Below are 6,738 nucleotides of genomic sequence, written 5' to 3'. Positions count from 1 at the left end.
AGTACATACCTATACATGCATCTTTTCCCCTTACAAGTGGTCTGGAAATAATCAGATTCCTAGTTATTTGGTGTGTGGGGGGGGGGATATTAACCCTTCTTTGACTAACAAGGAGAAAATGGCTGAGGAGTAAATAGTGTTATCTAGGTACTGATATTAATATTTACCAGTCTTTCTCAGCTGATTCCAGCTAAAACATCCAGAGTTCTATAGGTGTATCTTATCTCAGTTACGTATGATGGGTATGGGAGAATACATCTTTATAATAAAATGCCTAAATTATGTTCCCTGAGTATACCTGGTAAAATGAGGGAATTCCCTTCTGCAAATAGGTAAATCAGAATGCCTGAAAGAATTGTTAAGCAATAGTCCAGTGGTTGATGAAGAATTTTTAACTGAGTCTTAAGAGGAAGGAACAAAGGATTTACTGCATTCAGGTGTTAAAATAAAAAGGGCACATCTACACAAGACACTACTGTACAGTGGTCACTGAGCATTTATTTAGTACTTGTATAATCAAGCCAGAGTTACTGTGCAGTAGCACCAGCGAACACCTTTTAAGTGATGGTACTATAAGCCTAATAATACTGCACAGCAGTGTATTAGCACTGTTAATGCTGTGGCGTACTATTGCACAGGATTATTTGGCTACTGCACAGTCAGCATGTCATGTAGATGCGCCCACTGAAAAGAATTTGTAGTAAGAAAACAAATCATTGCAAAATATTACCCATTTTCATAAAGTCAGTGCTTGCTTTATTTTTTTTTCATTTTCCTTTCTAATGCTGACAGCAAAATGCCAATTTGCTGTCAGTTGTAATAAAGGAAAAGTTTGTACCATAGTTAGAAAGAAGATGGCTGTGTTTTACTCATGAATATTTAATAACACGAACAGCAGTGTACTGCAATGGTTTGGCATCATGTCATGTCTTATTTGCTCACGTAGATACAACCTGTAAGCATCTGCTGCACCTAAGAAATAAATCAGACAGAGAGAGTAAGAGACACTAAGGCAAAGACAAATCTGGTCAGTAATAAGGGCAGTTTCCAAAAAGACCAGCATTTTTACCATGTTTCCCACCCTGAGTAGCTTGCTATGAATGAACGGAATATGGTTGGATATCATTTTAGGTATCTGGAGCATTTGTATTATGTGTGCATGTTTGTCAGGGCACAGTGCCCAGGGTTTATGAATGGGAGTCTTTTTTGTTATGCTGCAAATCCAAATGAATCTATAAATACATAATTTAATTATTTTTCTAGCTGTATGAGAGAAAGAAGTCATTGGATGGATTAGAGAGACAACCGGAGTTTTATTGATGTCCTCTGGCCCAGCAAAAGTTATGACTTTTTATGTTGTCAGACCACACATAGATAGATAGCTAAAGGATATTAATTCTGAAGTATATTTAGACAAAATAATTTGTGCTGGATTATTCCTTACTGATGCTGCAGCACTCTGGGAACCCTAGAAAATAGGAGGCAATGATCACCAGCATGGAGCTCAGAATTCAAGTCTGACATTATAAAACAATGAGGTGGGATCACTGTAGCCATAGGAAAACCACATGATGCTTTCATGTGCAAGGTTTCCATTCAATGAGTTAATTCCTTAAATAAATGAATTGATGGAGGTGAGCATGAGGCTATTCTGCCACCAACTTCTCCAGCAACTAAAAAACAAAACAACATAGGTCAGATGGATAAAGGGAATATTTCTTAATTAGTGGTAAAGCCCCCCCAAGTTTAAGAATTTATGGAAATGATGAGACCCATAACTGCAAGGCACTTTTTGAGCAGAAGCACTGCCCATAGGTCCAGCCTCTAGCGGGAATGCCTTGGCCCCAGGACCTAATAAAGTACATAAGAAATGACTGAAATCAGACAACCCCACTCCCTGCCATATATACAGAAAGCATATCTAGGAAATGACTGACAGCCCAAGAAAATGAAAGAGACAATATCAATATAAAAATGTAGACAAACAGTACTGATCTAGCATGGCTAGGTCACAATATTTTCTGTAAAATTTTGGGGATCTATTTGATTGGACAAAAAAAGAGCAAACTTTCATGTTCAATCCATGGTTCCAGGTATTAAAAATGTGCAGAGGGTCAAAAAAAAACTACTACCAGAGAAAATTATATTCAAGTACAAAGATGTTGTCTGGATAAGAATATTTTCTGCTACACATGTAGGCACCAGATGTGTTTTAAATGTCTAATTGAAAGATGAATGAAGTTAGTAGGAATCTTTCCATTGACTTCAATGAGTTTAGGATTAGCCTGTAACAGTCCTGTCTTGCTATCAGGCTTGTCCACAGTAAAGGACTTTACAGTTCACTGGGAAAGAATCATACAGCTGCTCATCTTAAAGCCAACAAAAACTGTAAATCCTACTGACAACCTATGAGTTAATGAGTTAATTCCTAACCTATCCATTATAAAAGTTACATAGGCTGTCTCTAGTTCTGCTACAAGCTAATCAAGCTTATAATAAACCATATATTATTAGCACCTCACTACAATGTTAGAGTAAAATATTATTTTTTCTTGAGGAGAAAGATGGGCTGCTGACAATCATGGCTTAGTTAATTGAGTAGTTGCCTTTACTTTAATGGTACATTCTTATGAACAAGTTTATTCTGGTTTACAACATCCTTCTTAAATCTTTCCTTTTACAAATACACAATTTACAGATGGGCTGTAGGTAAATATCAACAGCTAAACAACACATTTCAGGCTACTTCTTGGATAATCATCTGTGTCTTACTCCAGCATACCCCAAGGGCTGCTTTGGATATAACCCAATTGAAAGGACTGTCAGATGACACACTGGTCCTATTAGGAACATGGACTTAGAAACTTGATTTCTAAGTCCATGATTCTAATTCCACCCTAGTCGAGTCCATGAAAGTCGACTAATGCATCTATTTTTGCAACAAGCATCATCTTACCCTTAAAACTGAATCAAAACAAAGCAGAGGAATAAAAGGATCACATATCTCTCTCTCTTATGAACAACTTTTCAGGGACTCAAGCAGAGTGAAACAGAATTGCACTTGGGTACCTGAACATCGTTATATGCCTAAGAGGTGGAATAGATTCCAGTCCATAAAGTTTTTTCTTGCTGCTAGTTGGCCGCTCAGTGTTAGGAACTTGTTATTTTAGTACTTCTCTCCATTCCAGTCTCCTGGGATGCAGTCAATGGCCAAGAAGGTTTTCAAGTGTGCATTCATTTAGGGTGTTTCAATGTTTTGGATTTCCTATTTGAGATGCTTCCTGTGTATGCGCCTTAGTTTGGATTCCCAATTCTTTTCTAGATGGGATGTGACATTTCTAGTGCTTAACATTTGATGTGACAAAGATTTTGCCTGTGGAAGCAGGGAACTTCCACAATCACTCTGTTACATCCAAAACCATAGCAACAGAATAAAGATACTTGTGCCTAAAATGCTGTACATTACCAGATCATTCTTCTTTGGGTTACTACAGTAAAGAAATATTATAGTTTAAAAGTTACAGCCCATTTTTGAATTTGGAGGTGGTGGGGAGGGAGTATGTCCACAGTATATGATGCTTTTGTTCTACCAAGGTTTTTTAAAAATGCTGAGAGACTCCAGTAAGGTAGCCTGGGTATTTATAGCAGAATTAACTTCAGTTGCTGCCTAGTTTCATAATGTTAAAGAAGACATACTACAGGAAGCCCAGAATAAAGCAACCAATGTTCCTAAGCACGCTATGCGATGTTCACTTTAATTGCAATGGCAGGGGGGCCCGGTCCATTCTGACAGAAACAAATGTAAACTCCTCCAAAAGAAGCTACTTCATCCAGGCTGAGAAAAAAAATGAAAGGCATTTAAAAACCGAAATACCTGTTAATCAGGTTGTGTGTGTCACTTCACCTTTTCAATAAATGCAGGTCATTCCAGTACCAACGGTGAATATTTTCACTATTGCTTACAATGTATGATTTTGTTAGGTTGTGTTCCCTTTAAATGCTGTCCTAAGAATTCTCTGGATTTTGAGATGCTTCTACAGATTCATGAGGAGCAGTCTTCTAATTATTTTAATTTATGCCATCTGAGGTCAGATGTTCATCATTAGTGTGTATTTTTTCTCTCTCCCTTTTCTGCTCTGTAGTGGGAGAGACAACACAACTCTTTATCATTTACTTCTGCTTTCACTGCTAGTTTTCCCATCATTCAGTAGAATATTGCAATAATCAGAACACCTAACACAACTACTAACTACAAAACAGTATCATGTTCCCATTAAGGCTTTAACCCTGAATAGAGGGCCTTTCATTACTTTGTCCCCTGTGTTTCAGGATGAAACTTTTAATGATGCTTAATTGTTTCATTGGAGTTAGTTAAGCACTACCCATTTAATGAAAAAAAAAAGCTTGAAAGTTTTTAAGCAACAGGAGAATGGGATGATTTGTAATTATTGGGTTAAGTTTGCAAGAGGGATTTAATGTGGGTGGCTCAGGTGGTTGGTATTTACAAAATATGTAATAAATTGGAAACCAGCTTTTTGCTGAGGAGGCATAGAGAATAAAGGCAGGTTTCTGGGGGTAAAGAAGGTGTTTGAAAGTTGGTGTGTCAGTTGGGTGGGGTCCTTGCTAGGAACATTTCCCTGTTGGGCATAGATGATTTCTCTTGGGAGCTGAAAATGAAGAAAATAGGAAGTTGCTGGTCCCATCCTGAGAGTTTTTGGCAATAATGGCTGGTATAACATGGAGAAAAAAAAATAAACTGATGAGTACACAAGGGATATAGACTAATTAAAAATTAGACTAGGGCCTACCCAGTTTTTGTAAAGGATGGTTTTAGACCGGTGGTCTTCTAGAGCCTAACTGTTCATAGACAGTTGTATATAAGAAGCTATAATTGTACATGACAAATAAATGGAAGTGTCTCTGATAACACTCTACCACCTGAATTTTTGCTTGCTTTTATCTTAAAAGAGTCAGAAATAAAAGGGTTTCTTATTCCAAGTCCACTCTTTTCTCAGTGTAGTGTTTTTACCTGTACTGGAATCAGCTGCTTATATAAGGAAGCAAACTTCTTGAGGATCAAGTTTTGGCTTCTTAATATATTATTGTTCCCATGTCTTGTTATGATGACTATTTTATTCCATATCAACTGTTTAGTCATTATTTCAATGTGCCTATGAGGGAAGGTGATTTATAAACAAAATGATTATTTTCTTTACTCTAGAGTGAGAACTCAGGGGATAGAAGCTAAGATATTTTCTTTTAGAGAGAGAATTATTAAGTCTGGGATTTAACTACGATTCTTTTTTTAAACAAAGGCGGCTCTTGCCATATCCTGCTTCTCTAAGGAATGCAGAACACTTAAGGATATCCTCAGCTTGAACACTTTGCTGTTTTGCCTCACCACATAGTTCTTAATTTGACTCTCTGTAGACCCAGCAGACTAAGTGGAAAATATCCACCAAGTATTGTTTCAGATGGAGATCAATTTGGGAGACCAGCAAAGTTCAAACTGTGCCCTGGTAAACAGACAGAAATGATTTCCTGGCATGAGGCACATTTATCTACCAAGAATTATACGAATATAACTACAATACAGGTATACATCATTAACATACATGGACCAAGGGGTGTCTTTAAGAGAACATCAGGTGTACAGTGTGCATATAGTTATGAGACATGGCAAGGTATTAAGCTCTGTGTGTGGGGGGGGAATAACTAATAAAAATTTTAGTTTTGGATTTATCAAATTTTATTTGTGGATATATCAAGAAGAAAGTGTTGAATGTACCCCAAGAGGCATTGATTCTTTTGTATTTTTGGAGGGGGTAGGGGGAAGCTTTAAACCAGCTTCTGTAAGAGAGAGCATTGCTTTCAACCCAGTACTGCATACAAAAAAAAAAAAAAAAGAAAGGAAAATCTTCTAAAACTCCATAAATTAACATCTTCAGTCAAAGGTTGTCACTGCACCTTAAAATCTATTCCTTCATTAAAAGCTTTTTAAGCACTTATATAATTTGCTCACAGTAAAGGAAGCACCTAAGATTAACAAACAAAAGCCTCATTATTCTCCAGCTAAACCTCGTTATTCAGAATAAATGTAGACATTTTTCACTCTGTCAGAGGTTGCTTTGGAATGTTTTACTATTTATAGTAAAATATACTTATTTTATTGTAAAGATTACCCCTAATAATAATAATCAATTATAAAGCCCGTATATTATAATTGTACTTGAGATAGAAACACACTTTCTATAAACTAATTTTGCAACGGTTATATCTTCTAAATGAAGATTTTTTTCAAAGACACACTAAGGTAAAACATGGTTGGCAAATGGCAAGAGTGTGGGTTTGTTTTTTTTTTTAAACCTTACTTGAAAGTTAAGTTTTCAAACATTTTCATGCTTCTCCTCATCTTATTCTTATCATAGAATCACAGAAACAATGAGTTGGAAGGGACCTAGACAGATCATTGAGTCTGACCCCCTGCCATGGGCAGGAAGGAGCACTGGGGGTGGCAGGGGTCACAAAACCTCAGCCAGATGCCTATCCAGTCTCCTCTTGAAGATCTCCAGGGAAGGTGAGAGCACCACCTGTCACGGAGTCACATAGGTGCCCCGTGACTGTGAGGGTGATTGGCAGAGCTGCCAATCACCCAGGCAGCTCAGGTGCCGGTTGCCAGGGTGACCAGGTGAGTCACGTGGCCAGAAGGGGGCAGGGCCAGGCCTTTATAAACAACTT

The 6,738-nt window shown here is 37.4% G+C and overlaps 1 long non-coding RNA gene across 3 annotated transcripts in view; it reads right to left on the bottom strand.

The window, feature by feature from the left end:
- Positions 1–649: 649 nt before the first annotated feature.
- The window catches only part of LOC109308401, a 33,486-nt gene continuing 27,397 nt past the window's right edge, over positions 650–6,738 (bottom strand). Inside the window, exons 2-3 of one of the 3 annotated variants that reach the window (XR_002100606.1) lie at positions 1,445–1,851; positions 650–972 (exon numbers count right to left, since the gene is read on the bottom strand). This is a non-coding gene — a long non-coding RNA (uncharacterized LOC109308401). Of the gene's footprint in view, positions 973–1,291; positions 1,852–6,738 lie in introns of those variants that run through there. The other 2 variants (XR_002100604.1, XR_002100605.1) reach the window with 2 other exon arrangements.

The sequence above is a fragment of the Crocodylus porosus genome, unplaced genomic scaffold (assembly GCF_001723895.1).
Source record: "Crocodylus porosus isolate Cpor-Errol unplaced genomic scaffold, CroPor_comp1, whole genome shotgun sequence".
NCBI classification, from domain to species: Eukaryota; Metazoa; Chordata; order Crocodylia; family Crocodylidae; genus Crocodylus; species Crocodylus porosus.
The sequence above is the reverse complement of the archived record's forward strand: the minus strand, read 5'-3'. Positions and strand labels throughout refer to the sequence as shown.